This window comes from Labeo rohita, chromosome 21 (assembly GCF_022985175.1).
Source record: "Labeo rohita strain BAU-BD-2019 chromosome 21, IGBB_LRoh.1.0, whole genome shotgun sequence".
NCBI lineage: Eukaryota > Metazoa > Chordata > Actinopteri > Cypriniformes > Cyprinidae > Labeo > Labeo rohita.
Window position 1 is genome coordinate 11,571,088 of NC_066889.1, and position 20,302 is coordinate 11,591,389.

At 34.6% G+C, this 20,302-nt stretch overlaps 1 protein-coding gene across 2 annotated transcripts in view; it reads right to left on the bottom strand.

The window, feature by feature from the left end:
* ppp3ca (protein phosphatase 3, catalytic subunit, alpha isozyme) overlaps positions 1–20,302 on the bottom strand; it is an 83,833-nt gene that overhangs the window by 53,781 nt on the left and 9,750 nt on the right. The gene's annotated exons all lie outside the window — the stretch shown is intronic.

A 20,302-nucleotide genomic window follows, 5' to 3' on the forward strand; every position in this document is an offset into this window, starting at 1 on the left:
TCTTATTAGCAATGTTAACAGTTGTGCAGCTTAATATTTTTGTGGAAACCATGACAATTTTTTTCAGGTTTCTTCGATGTACAGAAATTTAGAAACAACAGCATTTATTTGATATGGATTTTTTTTTATATATATTGTCCTGTCACTGTTAATCAACTGAATGCATTATTGATGAAAAAAGTTTTAATTTTCTTAAAAAAAATAAAATAAAAAAACATACTAATCCAAAAAGATGTGAGTATGTTCAGCAACAGCTAGCACACTAACATGTTAGCATGCTAACAGTTAACATGCTAAATTAAGCACCACCACCAAAAAAAAAAAAACCCCAAAAAACAACAAAACCAAACTAACTGACCTCACTTATTAATTAGATGATAGTTAGATTCAACTACTGTTAACCCATTCTTAGAACATAAATGACTCTCCCCATATAAAAATAACCATGGGTTTATTATAGTAAAACGATAGTAACCAGTTTTTTGCCATATTGATTACCATTGAATAACCACAGGTTTACTACAAATACCATGGTTAAACTATGGTTAGTGTAGCAGAAGCTTTAAATTGTGATTACCATGGTTTAACTATTGTAACCATGTTTTTTGTTTGTTTGTTTTTTATTTGTAGTAAAAGTTAATTTTCGTAAGCGTCTGTTAACACCTCACAAAATATATATGAATATTAAATAATAATGGCTGCCTAGCAATATCGTTTGCTCACTTACAGCTTTGCAAAATTGTCCTTTTATCACAAAAACAAAGCAGAACTGCTATGAGTTAGTTGACTGACAAGTCATAATAACAGCTGCTTATTAAGCTTCCAAAGAGCTGGATGTGAATAATTGATAAAGGTGCGGCGGACGACGTGCCGATTCTCAGCTGCGTGAAAATTCAATTTAGGAATTAGATGGAGAAAACAATATCTGCACCAAAAATTGGGGCAAAGGCAGTTTCTTTCCGTTATGACTCACAAATGTGTACACTGATAATGTGGGACTTGGCTTCAACAAAACATTGGCATGGTGAATTATTTACGCATGTGTGCTTGCGAAGATTCGCCCCACACTGTACAGAAATAATTACTGAGTGCAGTTACAGTGCCATTGAGAAGAAATGCTACACATTGTTCATTGTACATGATGACATAGTCACTCAGAGCAAGATTTCAGAAGAAGACTTCTGAGATATGGGCAATTCTGTGAGAAAAACATGTATTTTGGATTGCTGAGTAGAGGCTAGCAACAACATACACAGCTCTGAGAGAGAGAGAAATACAGTAGGGGAACGGGGAAGGGAAGCTCAGGGCAGAGACTCAACGTGATCAACACAAAGCTAAATAATTCATGTTTGACTTGAGGGGGAAAAAAGAGAAATCTCATGTTCCTGCTGCCGGGATAATGAGACTAGGCCTAGCATAGGATTTTAACAGCAGTAAGAAAACAGCCAATTCAAGTGTGTGTGTTCTTGTGTTGCTTCTGCATATTTGCATTTGCTTGGTCTAAACATTCAGCCACATTAGTGAAATTTCAGTGAGTTTTCACTGGAAAAAAATCCATTGTTTATTGTCTGTTGTGTAGAAATGCATGAAGCACAGCTCACAGCTTTCTATTGGTCAGAACCATTTGAACCCATTGCGAAATCTCTGAGGAAATCTTTTTGCGCTCAAACGAAATTCCCAATCGTGTGGATTCCTATTGAAATGACTGGATGAAAATTCACTAAAATGCTAAATCAAGTTTCATATGTTGACTATAATGTAAGATATCTGTACATGACATTCACAAACCCCACTAATATATGCTGCTAGCCCGCTAGTCTTTAGCATGTAAAACAAAAACACACTTTGTTGCAGTTATCAATCACTGAAAAGCACCAACAGCAATGTTCACACAGCTTTTCTTTCGCTATTCATTCCACTGAAAACATGTCTCAGTATTTATTTTATATGCACTGACATACATTTTCAGTTTCTTAAAGTAGACTAGAACCCAGATCCCCTCATATGCAGGAAACATCACAAAAAAACAGCAACTCTGAAACCCAAAATGGCAACATTTGTAATGATGTAGTTACTTGAACTCCAAGATCAATAACTCATATAGACATTGTTTATTGAAACAGTGAAAGATTATGTTAAATCGCAGATAGCATACGTACGTTTGCAAGATGTCTGTTAAAGATCAGCTGATCTGGAAAGAATCTGATGTACAAACATCTAACAGACGTCTTTAAGATGTCAGTTTTACATACATTTTTAAATCATAAACATCATAAAGACATCTAATAGACGTCTATTTGACATCTGATAGGAAACGTCCAATAGACGTATTGCAGATAAGCAAACACTCTAAAAATACATCTTGCAGATGTAAATGCAGATGTCAAATAGACGTCTCTGTGATGTACATGTGCTGTCAGGGATCATTTCTGCATAAGATAATTAATATTCATGAGCCAATCACCATTTTGTGAAATCACAAACAGCACAAATCTCTGTATTCTCCAACTGTCCACACCACTTCGTAAAACAAAGTGATGCTCTGCCTTTTGATTGCAGACTTTGCTATTTTGGGAAAACCGAGGACAAAGTGAAACACCGCTGAGATGTCTTCTGAAACATCTGAGGAGACGTGAAATTACTACAGCTTTTTTCTCTTGAGAAAAGCAGAAAAAAGATCAATTTCCTGTAGCTTTGTTGTACTTATAAAACAGATCTTAAACATTAAAAATAGGAAACGGCTATTTACACTAAGTGCATATAGTGATATATGCTATTTCCAATAGATGCTATTTACACTAAGTGAAAATAACTGTATTATTAGCAATAGATGAATAAACTAGGAAACGGCTATTTCCACTAAGTGCAAATAGTAACAGATGCTATTTCCACTACGGGAAATAGCTGTATTTTTAGCAATATGGTATTTCCACTAAGTGCAAATAGCGATATATTCTATTTACACTATGTAAAAATAGCAGTATTTTCTTTGCAGTAATAGTACTTACATGATGTTCATACAACTTAGTGCAAATAGTGGCAGATATCTGCACCTCAGTATTGCAGTACATTATAAAACAGCATGCAATAATTTCGTATTGAGTGTACATGATTATTTGTATTAAAATTATTAAATGGTTGCAGCTTTGGGGCAATAAAGTCCTCCCTACACCTACCCCTAACCCTAACCGATAAACAACTGTGAGGCACATTTGCACTTAGAGTAAATAGAAACTTGTTTAAGAGTTAAAAATATTAGTGCTGTCAATAAAATAAAATAATTAATTGTGATTATTCAAATGATTTTTTTTGTAGTTAACAAAATAAGTCATTTAAGACAAGAAAACAAAAACAGCATATTTTCATCATTTCTATTGTAATTATGACAAATATACTTTATTTAAATTTTTAATAAAGTGGGAGTATTGATAAATTAATTATAATAATAAATTAATTAATTTAATTATAAATTAATTTATTTTGTGACTCCTGAAATTTCAAGAACTGCTTGTTCTTCAATTATTATAATAGATATTGAAGGAAAATAAAAATAAATATGTTTCAAGCTGATTTTAAATTTGTGCTGTCGACCATTTAAAAAAACGACTGAAATTAATCATGATTAATCCCACCTAACATTAAAGTTTTTAAATATACTTTTTTATTGCAATAATTTCACATTCAATCTACAAATCAATGTAGAAACAACAAAGATGTATTATTATTATTATTATAAAACTTTACTCTTCTGTACTTACATCGTGTACTAAGACTGACGGAAAATAAAAAGTTGCGATCTTCTACACTGATATGGCTAGGAACTATACTCTCATTTCGGCGTAATAATCAAGGAACTTTGCTGCCGTGGCATGGGTGCAGCAGGCGCAATGATACTACGCAGCGCCTGAAAGTGACCGGCACTTAGTTTGTGTAGATACAGAGTTGCAGCCGGCACATTTGCCCCATGCTGAACCCATGGTACGGCAGCAAAGTTCCTTGATTATTACGCCAAAATGAGAATATAGTTCCTAGACATATCGACCTAGAAAATCGCAACTTTTCATTTTTCGTCCATCTTTGTACACAATGTAACTACAGAAGAGTCAAGTTTTAAATAGGAAAAATATAGAAAGTCTTTGGTCATTTTTGAGATGCTAACGGTCTAATCGGATTCAATGATCTATGCTAAGCTATGCTAAAAGTGCTACCGCCAGACCCGTAGATTGGCTGAATGGATTTGAAAACGATAAAACTCAACTGTTTAACTCTAGGGGAGTTGGAAAATGAGCCTATTTTCAAAAAGAGTGGAGTGTTCCTTTAAAGCTACAAAGGTTATTGATTTCCTCTTTTTCCTTTGTCCTTTTATTAACAGAAATCACAGCAGCTGGGTTATTAGCTTATTTGGCTGCTATTACTCTAAGACCTTCCACTGCTGAATGTGACACAGATATGAAACGCATGCACGTAGTTTCATATGAAACGATACAGACTACAGCGTGCACTGCAGCATTTGTAAGTACAATTGAAGTGGGCCCCGGGCCCCTGGTTGAAAACCACTATGTATGTATGAGGAAATATGCGCATACAGAATAACATACACAGATGCTAATTTCTTAAACTTTTTACTTTATTAATGCTCATGCTAATCAGTTTATCATGAGCTAAAATAAACCAATTTCTAGTTTAGTATTGATTTAGGTAGCCCTCGGCCTTTTAATGGGCTTTATGATTCGTCTTCTCAATGTGAAGAAGCAAATGTGTGTGAACAGTTACAGCGTTTCAGCAAATCTTTAGCACTTTTCTGACTCAGTGTGAGAGTCCACCAAAAGACGTCACGGCACAGTCAGACGAAGAGAGCGAGAGAGAAAGACAGACAACGCAGTACATAATGCCTCTTCCACAAGAACATAATGTCCCTATTTGTCCCCATCTTCGCCTTCTCCCAATACTCTAGAGGGCTGAGATGCGCTCGCGCAGCATCCTGAAAGACAGAAAGATGACGAGATAGACAAGCACTTTGTGTATATATGAACAATAATGAGATGCTCCAGAGCACAACATGTGGCCTATCGGAGTGAGAAGAAACTTAATAGGAAGAATAGACAAGAGAGAAACAGGAGAACGTGTGAAATGCCTGATGAACAACAGTCTCAGTAGGGAGGAATGGAGAGCAAATGAATAGAGAGAGAGAGAGAGCGGTTCAAGGGTGAGATGGAAAACAGCAGCTTGGCTCTTCACTTCACAAGATGTTGGACTGTGGTGCATGTTGCCGAGCAACAGCCGGTGACTACTGAAGTGTGGCCGGTTCAGACACAGTATACACTGTGATTTGGGATTAAATCTCCAATGTGCAGGTCTACAGCAGCTTTTTCTTTCTCTACACACACCACAAACGCACCAAAATATTCTATTCTGCAGCTAATAAGCTGTAAACTACTGTACGCTTCAGCAAAAAAATAAAAAATACAGCCAAGGCAAGCAGAAAGGAGACTTAATGCGAGTACCTCGGGGGTGTATAATTTACACATATTTACATATAAATAAAAACACCTAGAGCAAAGCATGCTCATATAGAAGAGCATGTGCAAAAATAAATCAAGAAGGAGCTGCATACTGCAAAATTAGATATAGCTTGAACTAATTATGATAAAATGCACACTGCAGTGTTATTTTAGTATCGCTGATAGACTACAGTTTTTGAATGTTTTTCTTTAAATATGTCTGTGTAGTTTTTATTCATTTTGATTTCAGTTTTAGCTATTTCAGTACATCAGGTTCAACTAAATGAGAAAGGTTGCCTTGGCAACTAGCAGAAATTAAATAAATTCACCTTTATTTATTTATTTTATTTCAGTTAACTTGTATTTAATGTCAGTTAACACATGTTTTTCTTTACGGTTTGAGTTACGTATAATAACCCTGGTACAATGCAAATTCAAATTACGCTAACATGCACAATGCCTTGATCACTGATTCTAAAATAAGCACCTGTCATCTTTTTCTTCTCTGTTTGGTTAATAAACCTAAGATATAAGCTTTGTTTCAAAACCCAGCGAGCTGCTTTGTTGTCTAAGCAGCTGCCTTTTAAGGGAGCGTCCTAACTGTCATGGGAGTGCTAAGTGCTCTATATAGGCAGCAAGTCTGTGTGCCACACAATTAGCACTCTGCACATGAGGTGCACGACTCACAATGAATTTTAATAATGTGGTGTTGGTGTATTTCTAATTACAAAACACTTTAGTAAGTATAATATACATAGGAATATTCAGCATACAAAGGCAATTTTTAAAAGTGTAGCAGTCAGAAAAAAAAAAAAAAAAAAGTGTATTTTATATTTTTACATTAACAATATAATCAATATTGTGTCTATTAAAGCCAAATATGAAGTTCTCATGAAGTTAGTGTTTTTAAAAATGTATTCCAAAATAATAATCTCAAGGCAATAACAATTTAAAGGAACACTCCACTTTTTTTGAAAATAGGCTCATTTTCCAACTCCCCTAGAGTTAATCAGTTGAATTTTACCGTTTTCTAATCCAATCAGCCAATCTCCGGGTCTGGCGGTAGCACTTTTAGCATAGCTTAGCATAGATCATTGAATCCGATTAGACCGTTAGCATCTCGCTCACATCACCAAAGAGTTTCAATATTTTTCCTATTTAAAACTTGACTCTTCTGTAGTTACATCGTGTACAAAGACGGACGAAAAATAAAAAGCCGTGATTTTCTAGGTCGATATGCCTAGGAACTATACTCTCATTTTGGCGTAATAATCAAGGAACTTTGCTGCCGTACCATGGGTGCAGCAGGCGCAATGATATTACGTCAACTCTGCCGGCTGCAGATCTGCATCTACACAAAATTAGTGCCGGTCATTTTCAGGCGCTGTGTAATAACATTGCGCCTGCTGCACTCATGGTACGGCAGCAAAGTTCCTTGATTATTACGCCAGAATGAGAGTATAGTTCCTAGACATATCGGTCCAGAAACTCGCAACTTTTCATTTTCCGTCAGTCTTAGTACATGATGTAAGTTTTAAATAGGAAAAATGTCATCATTCTATATGGTAATTTTGAGCGAGATGTTAACAGTCTAATCATATTCAATGATCTATGCTAAGCTATGCTAAAAGTGCTACCGCCAGACCCGGAGATTGGCTGAATGGATTCGAAAACGGTAAAACTCAACTGTTTAACTCAGGAGAGTTGGACAATGAGCCTATTTTCAAAAGAGGAGTGTTCCTTTAAAAAACATATCTTACTTGTGAACTTATGTTCAGCTATTTTTTTTAAATAGTTTAATAGTTAACTTATGCAATCATATCACGATGGAGGCATTGCCTCCTCTCACGTAACCTTCCCCCATTCATTCTAAATTACCCCCTACCAAACCCACCGAACACTTTAGGGGGTCTGTTAAAACTCAGTGGGCTCAGGGAGGTGAGAGACACAGACTCCTGCTGTAACTTTACTGGCTGGTGCCAATGCTGGACAATGTTTCTTTGGAAAAAATCATGATTTACACACTTTTTAATGTTGTATTTTGAAATATTGGCGTTATTTTATTTTTGCACTGCCTCCCTTGCCTTCTCAGAGGAAACGGCCCTGATATATACACATAGACACATATACATGTGCATCTGAGGTCAAAAATTTACATACAGCTTGAAGAATCTGCAAAATGTTAATTATTTTAGCAAAATAAGAGGGATTATATTCAAAATGCATGTTATTTTTTATTTAGTACTGACCTGAATAAGATTTTTCACATAAAAGATGTTTACATATAGTCTACAACAAAAAATAGTAGTTGAATTTATAAAAATTACCTTGTTCAAAAGTTTACATACACTTGATTCTTAATACTGTGTTGTTACCTGAATGATCCACAGCTGTGGTTTTCTGTTTAGTGATAGTTGTTCATGAGTCCCTTGTTTGTCCTGAACAGTTAAACTGCCCGCTGTTCTTCAGAAAAATCCTTAAGGCCCCACAATTTTCTTTTTTTTTTTTTTCCAGCATTTTTGTGTATTTGAACCCTTTCCAACAATGACTGTATGATTCTGAGATGCATCTTTTCACACTGAGGACAACTGAGGGACTCATATGCAACTACTACAGAAGGTTCAAATGCTCACTGATGCTCCAGAAGGAAACACGATGCATTAGTTATTTTTGAATTTGAAGAAAAGGATGAATTTAACTTATTTTGTCTTCTGTGAAACATGTAGTTTCTGTATATATATATATCATATACATATCATATTTAGGCAAAATAAGAAAAAATGCACACATCTTCATTCCGTTCAAAAGTTTACACCCCTGGCTCTTATTGCATTGTTTTTCCTTCTGGAGCATCAGTGAGCATTTGAACCTTCTGTAATAGTTGCATATGTGTCCCTCAGTTGTCCTCAGTGTGAAAAATGGCTCTCAAAATCATACAGTCATGCCAACGCTTCATGAAAAGCATGTTTACATCCTTCCAGGATGGCATCTAGCGTTTCTTGTCTCTGCCATTTGTAAGCTCTTTCAGTAGCTGTGGTCTACTAAAAGCCTCAAAGGCATCAGAGTTAAACTGGAGAGAACAAAGATGTTTTGTAGTTTTGTAGTTTTATTCATCTACAAGCATCTTCCCATTCTTTTCTCCTCTTCTTATTGCTAGGAAAGCAGTGAAGACTTACATTGCTTCTCTCGCTGCCCTGCGACTGAAAATTACAACCAAAAGCCATACAATTTTTTAAAATAATGTTATTTTTAAATTACGTAAGTCTTTCATGGGTTTTCTACTACGTTTTAGTAAGAAAAATCATTTATGTTCTATTAAGCCATACAAGTCTTAATACCCAGGATTCTGTTTAAATCAACTGATTTACTGCAAATCAGTTACTTTAAGAGCTTTTATGTACCCTTATTTGTCCTTATTGTGAAAAGATGCATCTCAGAATCATACAATCATTGCTGGAATGGATTCAAATACACAAAAATGCTAAAAAAAAACAAAGAATTTGTGGGGCCTGAAAGATTTTTTCTGAAGAGCAGCGGGCAGTTTAACTGTTCAGAACAAACTCAAAAGGGACTCATGAACAACCATCACTAAACAAAAAACACAGCTGTGGATCATTCACGTAACAACACAGTATTAAGAATCAAGTTTATGTAAACTTAAACAAGGTCATTTTTATAAATCTCATATTGCAATGAAATATAAATACAGCTGAAAATCTTGCTGAAAAAAATTAAAATCAGTACCCAAACCCAAACAATCACACAGACTGTTTGAGGTTGTTTTTTTGCAGCAGGGATATCTGTCAACTTCATCTGCCATATTAGAAGGAACTGAATCACAGTGCCTCATGGCATTTCAAACTTCGCAAAAGATACAAACAAAGCTGTTTTTATGTTCAAATATTACACCGAATATATGGTGCCTTAAACGCTGTCTATATAGGCAGCTCAGCAAGGTTTTGAAACAAAGCTATAGTCTCTTTTCACATGCAGAAGTAACCTAGCCCAGTCCTTTATTTTCTCACAATGTCATTCAAGCTTCACTTTCATTAGAAGGGAAATCTTGTCTGTGTATCAGCCTCCGTGACTCTACATTCCTCAATGGATGAGTCTATTGTGGTTTCGCTTCATCTTACGTTCATCTTAACAAGCTCTGTTACGGTTGCCTGTCTTCATGACTGTCTCACATTGTGCAATCTATGGCTCTATTACACTGAACAGGTTCTCCCTTCCTCTCTCTCTCCTCATTTGCTCCTGTGGGAAAGCTCTGGATGCCTGTGACTGACAGTAAACCTTTAGCTGAAACCTGAAGGATGTAAACACATAACATCCCTCCTGTGCGTTAAACCATAATATGGGAATAACCCCTACCTGTGTGTGGCAGAAAACGCACAACGGTTACGGCTGTCTCTTAATTCAAGCATCACCAACAAGCACACCTGGCAGCGTAACACTGTCTATGCTTGTCAATGTCCTCATCATGTTAACAGCAGAGCTTCAGCCTTAGGCCGAGACCACAAACAACTGTGCTAATGCTACTAGAGATGACGTGTCAAATACATGCCAAACTGTCACTGCATTCAACATATGCGTGACTATTTAAGTAACTCACTGACCCAGAATCATTGTAAAGAATCTGCATATGCTGACAGGACAAGCCTCATAATATGGACCTACAAAAGATGTCTTACTATGAAAGATTTACGTTATTAAAAACAAAAAAAAGCATTTTATGCATATGCTGGACTATTGAAGGCACTATTATGATGAAATGGTTTCACTCTGTGAGCTACTGCCGCTACTTGTTGATATTTTTACCACAACAAAACTTGAAATACACAACTCGGAAAATAAAATACAATGTGATACAATGACCACAGCTATTGAAAGAGCTTACAGGTGGTGATGTATATAAGCGTAGGCTTAAAGCATTAAAATGCTGTACCATTTATTTTCAAGGACAAGGAGTCTAAACACCCACAGATATCGAGTGAAATCCGCACTGAGAAACCCCTTCAGTGGCCACGACATCAAGAAGCATCGGCATGTTTACTGTTTACATCCTTCCAGGATGGCATCTAGCGTTTCTTGTCTCTGCCATTTGTAAGCTCTTTCAGTAGCTGTGGTCTACTAAAAGCCTCAAAGGCATCAGGACTAAAATGGAGAGAACAAAGATGCAAGTTTTTACGAAGTTTTATTCATCCAGAGTCATCTTCTCATTCTTTTCTCCTCTTCTTATTGCTAGGAAAAGCAGTGAAGACTTACATCGCTTCTCTTGCTGCCCTGCGGCTGAAAATTACAACCAAAGCCACACAGTGTGGCATCATATCAGTATTTTATTATCCAAGTTGTTTATTTCGAGTTGTGTTGTGGCAAAAACAGCAACAGTTAATGCCAGCAGTTTACCGAGTGCAGCTATTTCACGTCATCGAAATAACAGCGCCCCCCACAGACCAAAACACGTATAAGACGATGTGGATTTTTAAAATAACGTAAGTCTTTGATGGCTTTTTCTACTACATGTTTTAGTAAGAAACATTTATGTAATATTAAGCCATACAAGTCTTAATACCAGGGGTTCCCTTCAAATCAACTGATGTACTGCACTACAAATCAGTAACTTTATGAGCTTTTAGTATGGTCAGGATGCTGTCTACGTATGTGGTACTAAGTAGTAAGGCAGCTAACTAGGTTTTGGAACAGAGTTTATGTGTAGTCACAATGAAAAAGAACAACAGATTTATTCTTCTGCATTTTGATGCATATCCAAATGTAGCTAAGAAGAAAACAAAAACAGTGTATCCGAATAGTCATACTATAAAAAGTATAAAAAGTAGTAGGCAAAAAAACACTACAGTAAAAGAATAGTATGTCTAAATTCATATGTGACTCTGGACCACAAAACCAGCCATAAGTAGCATGGGTATATTTATAGCAATAGCAATTATGCATTGTATGGGTCAAAATGATTGATTTTTCTTTTATGCCAAAAAGCAAAGATCATGTTTCATTAAGATATTTTGTAAATTTCCTGCCGTAAATATATCAAAACTTATTTTTTGATTTGCAATATGCATTGCTAAGATCTTCATTTGGACAACTTTAGAGGTGATTTTTTCAATATTTTGATTTTTTGCACCCTCAGATTACAGATTTTTAAATAGTTGTCTTTTGGTCTCAGTTTGAAACTTTGACTGGTTTTGTGGACCAAGGTTACATTTTTGAAAAACAGTAAACAGAAAGTACCCGGATGACTTACTACTTGCACCAAGATTCTGGAATGGACATTTGATGGACACTTTACTGGAGAGAGGATTTATGCAAGGCAGTGAAGCAACGCATCTGCTGCTGCTATTTCATTCATACTCATGTTTATACAGTACAGAATCTACTTTTATAAAGGGGACATCAGATACCCATATTCCACAAGTTGTTATGATTCTTTAGGGACTTCATGAAATGTCTGCAACATACTTTGGCTAAAATTCTTCAATGGTTGTGTAAATCAACATCATTTTACATTGTCAAAAACAGCTCTGTTCACAGCGACCCATTTCGGTGAATGTCTCTTTAAATACTAATGAGCTACTGCTCACCCACCCCCCTTTCCTTTTTTGTGTATTCTGTTGTGCGTTACCATCGAAAACAAAACTAATCCACTGCGTCCTCAGTGGCTCTGATGTTGGGAGAAAATGAAGACTCTTAAGTTCACTTTTACATCCAACTACAAACACCTGCATTGCTTAACCCTTTAAGACCTAAGAGAAAAATTTGTTTTTTCAAGTGCAAGGTGTCATTTTTTTTTCAGAAAACAAATGGCTTTAAAAAAAAGTACAGTTATTAGCACAGAAATCATGACTGAAATAATCCAACACTTACTTTAATATTCAACTATATTACATGCAAGTGTTTTTGTGACACTGGGTTGCACAGTTTTCATTCAAGAGACTTTTTTGTTCATGCACACACACATATACACATGCATGCACATACATACGCACATACATTTACATGCATGGACACATTATAGAGATGCACACACCACATGTGAAAAAGTCTCACTCGGCCTGATCCCAAGTCTCATCAAATATCATCCCAATCACCTTTTGTGCTATTCGTAGCTTCATAAAATTACAGTTGAACCGCTGATGTCACATGGACTATTTTAACAATGTCCTTACTACCTTTCTGGGCCTTGAACATGGTAGTTGTGTTGCTGTCTATGCAGGGTCAGAAAACTCTTGGATTTCATGAAAAATATCTTAAACTGTGTTCCGAAGATGAACAAAGGTATTACGGGTTTGGAACGTCATGAGGGTGAGTAATTAATGACAAAATTTTCTTTTTTTGGGTGAACTATACCTTTAAAAGTGGAAGAAGTTGATTGGATAAGTTCTGCATTTGTCACCAAAGACAAGTGTTCTGTTTTACCAGAAGATCCAGTTATGGCGTTTTGATCAAATATTACAAAAACAAAAAACAAAAAACATTTACACAGTACACAGATGAATCGTTCACAATAACATCTGTAACATGCATTTAGAAAACAGACTGGGTGAATTTTCATTTTCATGCCAGCTAATGACATAATGACTTTAATAAACTTTAATGGTATCATTCAGCCTTGGTAATCTTGTCCAAATCATGCAAACCCACAATTGCTGCTAGTGAACTGAGAGCTTTCATTATTCACTGTCTCATGACTCTGATACAATAATTTACGACTTCATTCAGTTAAATTATTCACTTTTCACCATTACCCATTGTCTGTGTTTTGGCCTAATATAATGTGCACTACAGGCTAACAATACATCTGTCACCAGTGCACGACAAGCTGCTCACGTCGCACAGCAGATCTTTTATCAATGTACCATTTTAGGTGTTTCAGAGGTGGCGGAGCCTGTTAAAAAGAACAGAGAGAAGTGGACATGTTGACAGGACATTATTAATAACTGAAGAAACTGGATTACACAACAGCCTCCACAGTGTCTACCACATTAACTCTGGCGGGATCAACCGCACGGCGTGAAGCAGCGCAGCTAGGAATCACTTTGGACTAGCGATTCGGTCTAACGCCCTCCGGTCCCGACGCTGTTGTATCTGACTTCTGTTGTTGTTTGCATTACAAAAAATAATACTTATGACTAAATAGATCTGGCAACCAGAATTGGGAGCACTTGTTTTTACACGACTCGACTTAAAACATGACCGCCGCTCGTGTCGAAATGTGTCAGTGGTCCCCGCAATATGCACAGACCCGGACTGCACCGAGCCCCTACGTGTTTATGGGCTGTGGCAGTGTGGCAGCTTGCAGGCCTGAGCACAACCCATGCATGAAAAGCCAATATGCTGGAGAAGGGAGAGATGAAAGAGATGGAGTTAGTGTGGCTGCCCGCCCCTGCTGACTGGTATTAGAATGGGGGGCAGGGGAATACAGTGTATATTAAAATAAAATCAACACAGTGCCACGCTTCTCTCTGAAACATGCAGTGCAGATACTTATTTGCTGGCAAACCGTCAAAATAAAAGCTCTGCGGTTTAATGTTTAAAAATTAAGACTGGTGTTGTAATTTCACAGTGTGCTATAATATAAAATTGCTCTATCTTTATTACATTACTGTTATTAAAATAATAAAAACGTTTTTTTCTCCTGCAATATGTCACTTTTTTTAATCTGAAACATGCTGTGACTTAAATTTCAAAGCAACTTAAATAATGCAATTAATGCCAAACGCACACACATTTAGATTTGTGCTAAATGAGAGAGGTACGTGAGCCCAAGTTTACTTTTATAGTGCATTTCCTACACTCCTGTAGTTTTAGTTTTTTATGCATTATTTATTAAAGAAGAACTCCACTTCCAGAACAACAATTTACAAATAATTTACTCACCCCCTTGTCATCCAAGATGTTCATGTCTTTCTGTTTTCAGTCGTGAAGAAATGATGGTTTTGTGAGGAAAGCATTTCAGGATTTTTCTGCATATAATGTACTTCAGTGGTGCCCCGAATTTGAACTTCCAAAATGTAGTTTAAATGCAGCTTCAAAGGGCTCTAAACGATCCCAGCCGAGGATGAAGGGTCTTATCTAGTGAAACTATCGGTCATTGTTTTCGAAAAATAAAAATTTGTATACTTTTTAAGCACAAAAGCTCATGTAGCACAGGCTCTGGGATACGCGTCCACGGGTCGTTCTTGAACGACTCGTTCATTTTGAACGAATCTTTAATGTTACTCGGAAAGAACGAGTCGATTCATTCAGTTGCGCATGTGCAACATCCTATTAGGTTCTGTACTGGAATTAGTTCACCTGTTTAAAGTTTTCGGGTTTTTCGAGTCGTTCGTTCATCTTATGGGGTTGTCACGTGATGCTGATTTTGCTAAAATGAACGAAATGAAGATTCGTTCATTTTGTTAAACTAGACTCAAATGTCCAAGTCGGTAAAATTATCTGAACTTCCCATCACTACTATAAATTACATCTTCGAATAACCACAAGTTCATCGTCTGTGTACTCCGGCTCAAAAAGGTAGAGTATGTCAAAAACTCAATGTTATTTTCTCCTACAACTTTAGAATCGTCCAACATCGTTGTACCTTTTTGTTTGTAAACAGCGTTTGACTTACTTGCACTTTCTTAGTCTTTGTGTGTTCGCTTTGTAAACACTTGGTCTGTAGTTCTGCCTACGTTCGGCGTGACCTTTTGACATGATTCAATAGTACGTAAACGTGCATCCCCGAGCCTGTGCTACACGAGCTTTTGTGCTTAAAAAGTATACAAATTTTTATTTTCCGGAAAAAATTACTGATCGTTTCGCTAGATAAGACCCTTCTTCCTCGGCTGGGATCGTTTAGAGCCCTTTGAAGCTGCATTTAAACTACAGTTTGGAAGTTCAAAATCGGGGCACCATAGCAGTCCATTATATGGAGAAAAATCCAAAAATGCTTTCCTCAAAAAAACATAATTTCTTCATGACTGAAGAAAGAAAGACATGAACATCTTGGATGACAAGGGGGTGAGTAAATTATCTGTGAATTATTGTTCTGGAAGTGGAGTCTTCTTTTAATGTAATATTAAAATGTGACTTCTACACCAATGCAACTGTTGTTCTCTCTCAATAAGGGTATTTTGATACAGTGTGACTTCTTTTCTGGAAAATATGGTACATGTGTGTTTTTTTTTTACACTACTATAAAGCATTAATGCAATATATGTAGGGCCATATGATTTCCGTGAAATCAGACAGAATCGCAGAATTAAGTTATAAAAACAGAATTTACAGTTTAACGGAAAATGTCACGGAATTTGTCAAAGTTTGGACACCTAAATCAAATCACAATATGAATTAGTATCCCTAAATATTAAGCCGCAAAAAGACTATTTAAAGATAAATGCTACATGTTCTGTGTGTTTCTGTGTGAATGAATGATGCAGATGTGTGGTTTTGTTTACTACACGTACTGAAGCGCGTGTGACACTCCCAGTCATTTCAGAATCTGCTGTCTCACTAAATGAGGACATTAATACATGAACAACATGAACAGAATTTCATTTGAGTAAAAATAGTGTCATGTCATATACACACTGAAATTTAAAGGTATTCGCAGCAACCCATCAAAATAAAAGTTTGGTTTAACTTGAAGATATTGTGACAGAAATATATTACTATTATTTAGTAGAACATACGTACTACTACTACTAGTACTACTGTTAAAAAAAATAATAAATAATATATATATATATATATATATATATTTTTTTTTTTAAGGAATAATCACACAATATTTCTTCTGTGTTTAATAAATAATAAATATCTACTAGTAAATATCCTTTATTTACCAAAAAATAAATGTTTAATTTTCATTCATTAAAAGATAAATTAAATTATTGTTTTATGTCTTGATTTGGTAACCAGAAAAATTAAAATACACAACACAGAGGGGGGAAAAATTCATAAGGCATTAAGGCATTCATTTGCATTAAAAACACAGAATTTAGTAACAATAAAAAATAAGGTGAGAAAAAATAAAACACTTCATAGGGCCCTAAACATGTATTTTTGGTAAAGTTTTAATAAATTAATGCTAATTAGTAGAAGTTTCATGATTATAATTATTTAGACATGCTTTTTGATTAGTTTCACCATTAAAATGAGTCCAGGAAAAGTAAAACATAAAAAATATATTCCAGAAAAGATAACATGAAAAAAAAAAAAAAACAACAACAACAACAATAAACAATAAAATAGAATTTGTGAAAAAATAAAATAGATTACATAGTATGTTGTATGTATGTTGTATATTATGTTGTATATTATATTATGTTGTCCTATGTATGTTGTATATTACTTTGCTTTATTTTTACTTAATAATAATTACAACAAAAATCATAATCTTTTATATTGATTTTTCATGTTCAATGGGTCAAAACAGAAAATGTGGCCAATGAAAACCGAAATCAAAAGAGTTTTCAGCTTTTTAAAATAATTTGAAATTTGTATAGAGATTCATTCTATAAAGAAATATTGTATTATATTATATATTATATAAAAATATTCACTGAAAGCAAACAGGCTTCCCTATGTCGAAGCATGTGTGGTCACATGCCCTGACCAGAACATTGAGAGATTGATTTAAAGGGATATTTCACCCAAAAATGAAAATACTGTAATCATTTAATCAGCCTCAAGTTGTTCCAAAACTGTTTATTTTGAAGAATGCTGGTAACAGACAAGTGATGGTAGCCACTGACTTGCATAGTGAGTAAAAAACACAATGGAAGTCAATGGTTATCATCAAATGCTTTGGTTACCAACATTCTTAAAATTATCTTATTTTGTGCTCAACAGAAGAAGCAACTTGACGGTGAGTACATGATGACAGAATTTCCATTTTGAGTGAATTATCCCTTTGATGAAAGAGTGATAGTGTTAGTGGTGTTTGATGTGTGTTGTGTTTGTTGAAGCAGGACCGCTATAACAAGCAGACACTTCATCCACAGACCTGTCATGTATGTGTGCAATTTACAAGCGTTCTCATGCGTGGCCCCCTTCTGTCTCTGCTTCTTTCCTATCGTCTGATTTCTCTCCCCCTCTCTATCATGTCCTGCCTGTCTACTTCAGCCTTCATCTGTCACTTTCTCCTCACGTTCATCATATTCTCTTTTGTTGCCCTCCAGATCCTTTGTCCACCTTTCTCCATGGTAACATCTTTATGTCTTACACCTCTTCAGCCTTTTCACTCACACACATCCCCCTGTTCCCTTTTTCTGTTTCCCCAGGCTAAATACCTACTCACATGCAACAAAACGAAAATGCAAAACGATTTGCAGTTATAATGTATATACAAATATTAAAGCAAATATAAACACATATTTGTTCGAATTAAAGGGATAGTTCACCCAAAAATGAACATTCTGTCATTAATTACTCATCCTCATGTTGTTCCAAACCTGTAAGACCCTTCGTTCATCTTCAGAACACAAATTAGGATATTTTAGATGAAATCTGAGAGCTTTCTGACCCTGCATAGACAGCAACGCAACTGACACGTTCAAGGCCCAGAAAGGTAGTAAGGACTTTGTTAAAATAGTCCATGTGACATCAGTGGTTCAACCTCAATTTTATGAAGCTACGAGAACATTTTTTGTGCGCAAAGAAAATGAAAATAACTTCTTCGATGCACGCTTCGATACATGTGCATTCCTTGCACTACTTATGTAAACAAACTTTTATTTTTAATGCGATTAATCACAATTAATCGGTCTGACCGCATATATAAATATTACACAGTACACACACATACATTATAGATATATAAGCACAGACTTTTATTTTGGATGTGATTTATCACGATTAATCGATTTGACAGCACTATTTAAATTATATATTTATATAATTTCTTCTTTTCTCTATTGTTCTTTCTTTTTTTTTACTTAAAAAATATTTTGAACATTTTTTGGTAGTCTACAAAGAGAACAGCATAACTATATGTAGTGGATTGTGTAGCAGCGGCAATTTGGGAAATGCGAAAAAGCTAATCAAAAGCTAATATCTCACTGGCTAGTCAAAGACAAAATCTGTATTAAAAATATTTTAAATATGTTTTCTGGCAGTGGACAAAGACAACAGCATAACCAATGTACTTGTATACTTTGAAAATAAATTATATACTGATATAATTGGCAAAAGCAATTTATAAAAAATTAAAGATTACACACCAATTGTGTATATAAGTACTTTTTATTATTATTTATAAATAACTTGCTGTAAATTTAGTGCTTTCAAATCAATTAATCACAATTAATCGATTTGACAGCACTAAATTTACAGCAAACGTTATTTAAAAATAATAATAAAAAGTACACATAATATGTAAACACAAACTTTTATTTTTTATGCAATTAAACAGAATTAATCAACATGACCACATATATAAATACTTCTTAAATCAATCATATTCAAAAGTACACATATTATGTAAATAAACTTTTATTTTTTATGCGATTAATCACAATTACTCGATCTGATCGCATATATAAATATTTCTTATATATATATATGTGTGTGTGTGTGTGTGTGTGTATACATATAAATATACACAGTACACACACATATATATTATACATATATATAGTAGACTTTTATTTTGGATGTGATTTATCACGATTAATCGGTTTGACAGCACTATTTAAATTATATTGTTATATAGCTTATTTTCTGTATTTTATTTTGGATTTAACAAAAAATATTTAAAAATTTTTTTTTGGTAGTGTACAAAGACAACAGCATAACTATATGTAGCCGACTGTGTAGCAGCAATGACTTGGAAAACATGATCAAAAGCTAATATCTCACTGGCTAGTCGAGGACAAAATTTGTATTAAAAATATTTGAAATATGTGTTTTTTTTTCTGGTAGTGGACAACAGCATAACCAATGTACTTGTATACTTTAAAAATAAATCATATACAGATGTAATTAGCAACAGTAATTTATAAAAAATGAAAGATTACACAAAAATTGTGTATATAAATACTTTTTATTATTATTTATAAATTACTTTTGCTGTTATTTAAATGTAGTGCTGTCAAATCAATTCATCGTGATTATTCACTCATATATATATATATATATATATATATATTTGTGTGTGTGTGTGTGTGTGTATTTTTATATACATATAAATATACACAGTACACACACATATACATATACATACACACAAATTGTATAAATACTTTTTATTATTATTTATAAATTACTTTTTTTACACTTATTTAATTTTAGTGCTGTCAGATCAATTAATCGTGATTATTCACACTCATATATATATATATATATATATATATATATATATAAAGTGTGTGTGTGTATGTGTATTTTACTATACACTATACATATAAATATACACAGTACACACATATATTATACATACATATATATATATATGTGTGTGTGTGTGTGTGTGTGTGTGTGTGTATATATATATATATATATATATATATAAACTTTTATTTTTGATGTGATTAATCGCGGTTAATCGATTTGACAGCACTATTTAAATTATATTTTTATATGACTTATTTTCTGCATTTTAGTTTGGATTTAACCAAAAATATTTCAAATGTATTTTTTTTCTGGCAGTGTACAAAGACAACAGCATAACCATACGTAGCAGACTTTGTAGCAGCACTGACTTGGTAAACACGATCAAAACTAATATCTCACTGGCTAGTCGAGGACAGAAAGTCTCTGCAAAAACTGTTAGGTTTGTCGGCAGATGAATATTCACACCCGCATAT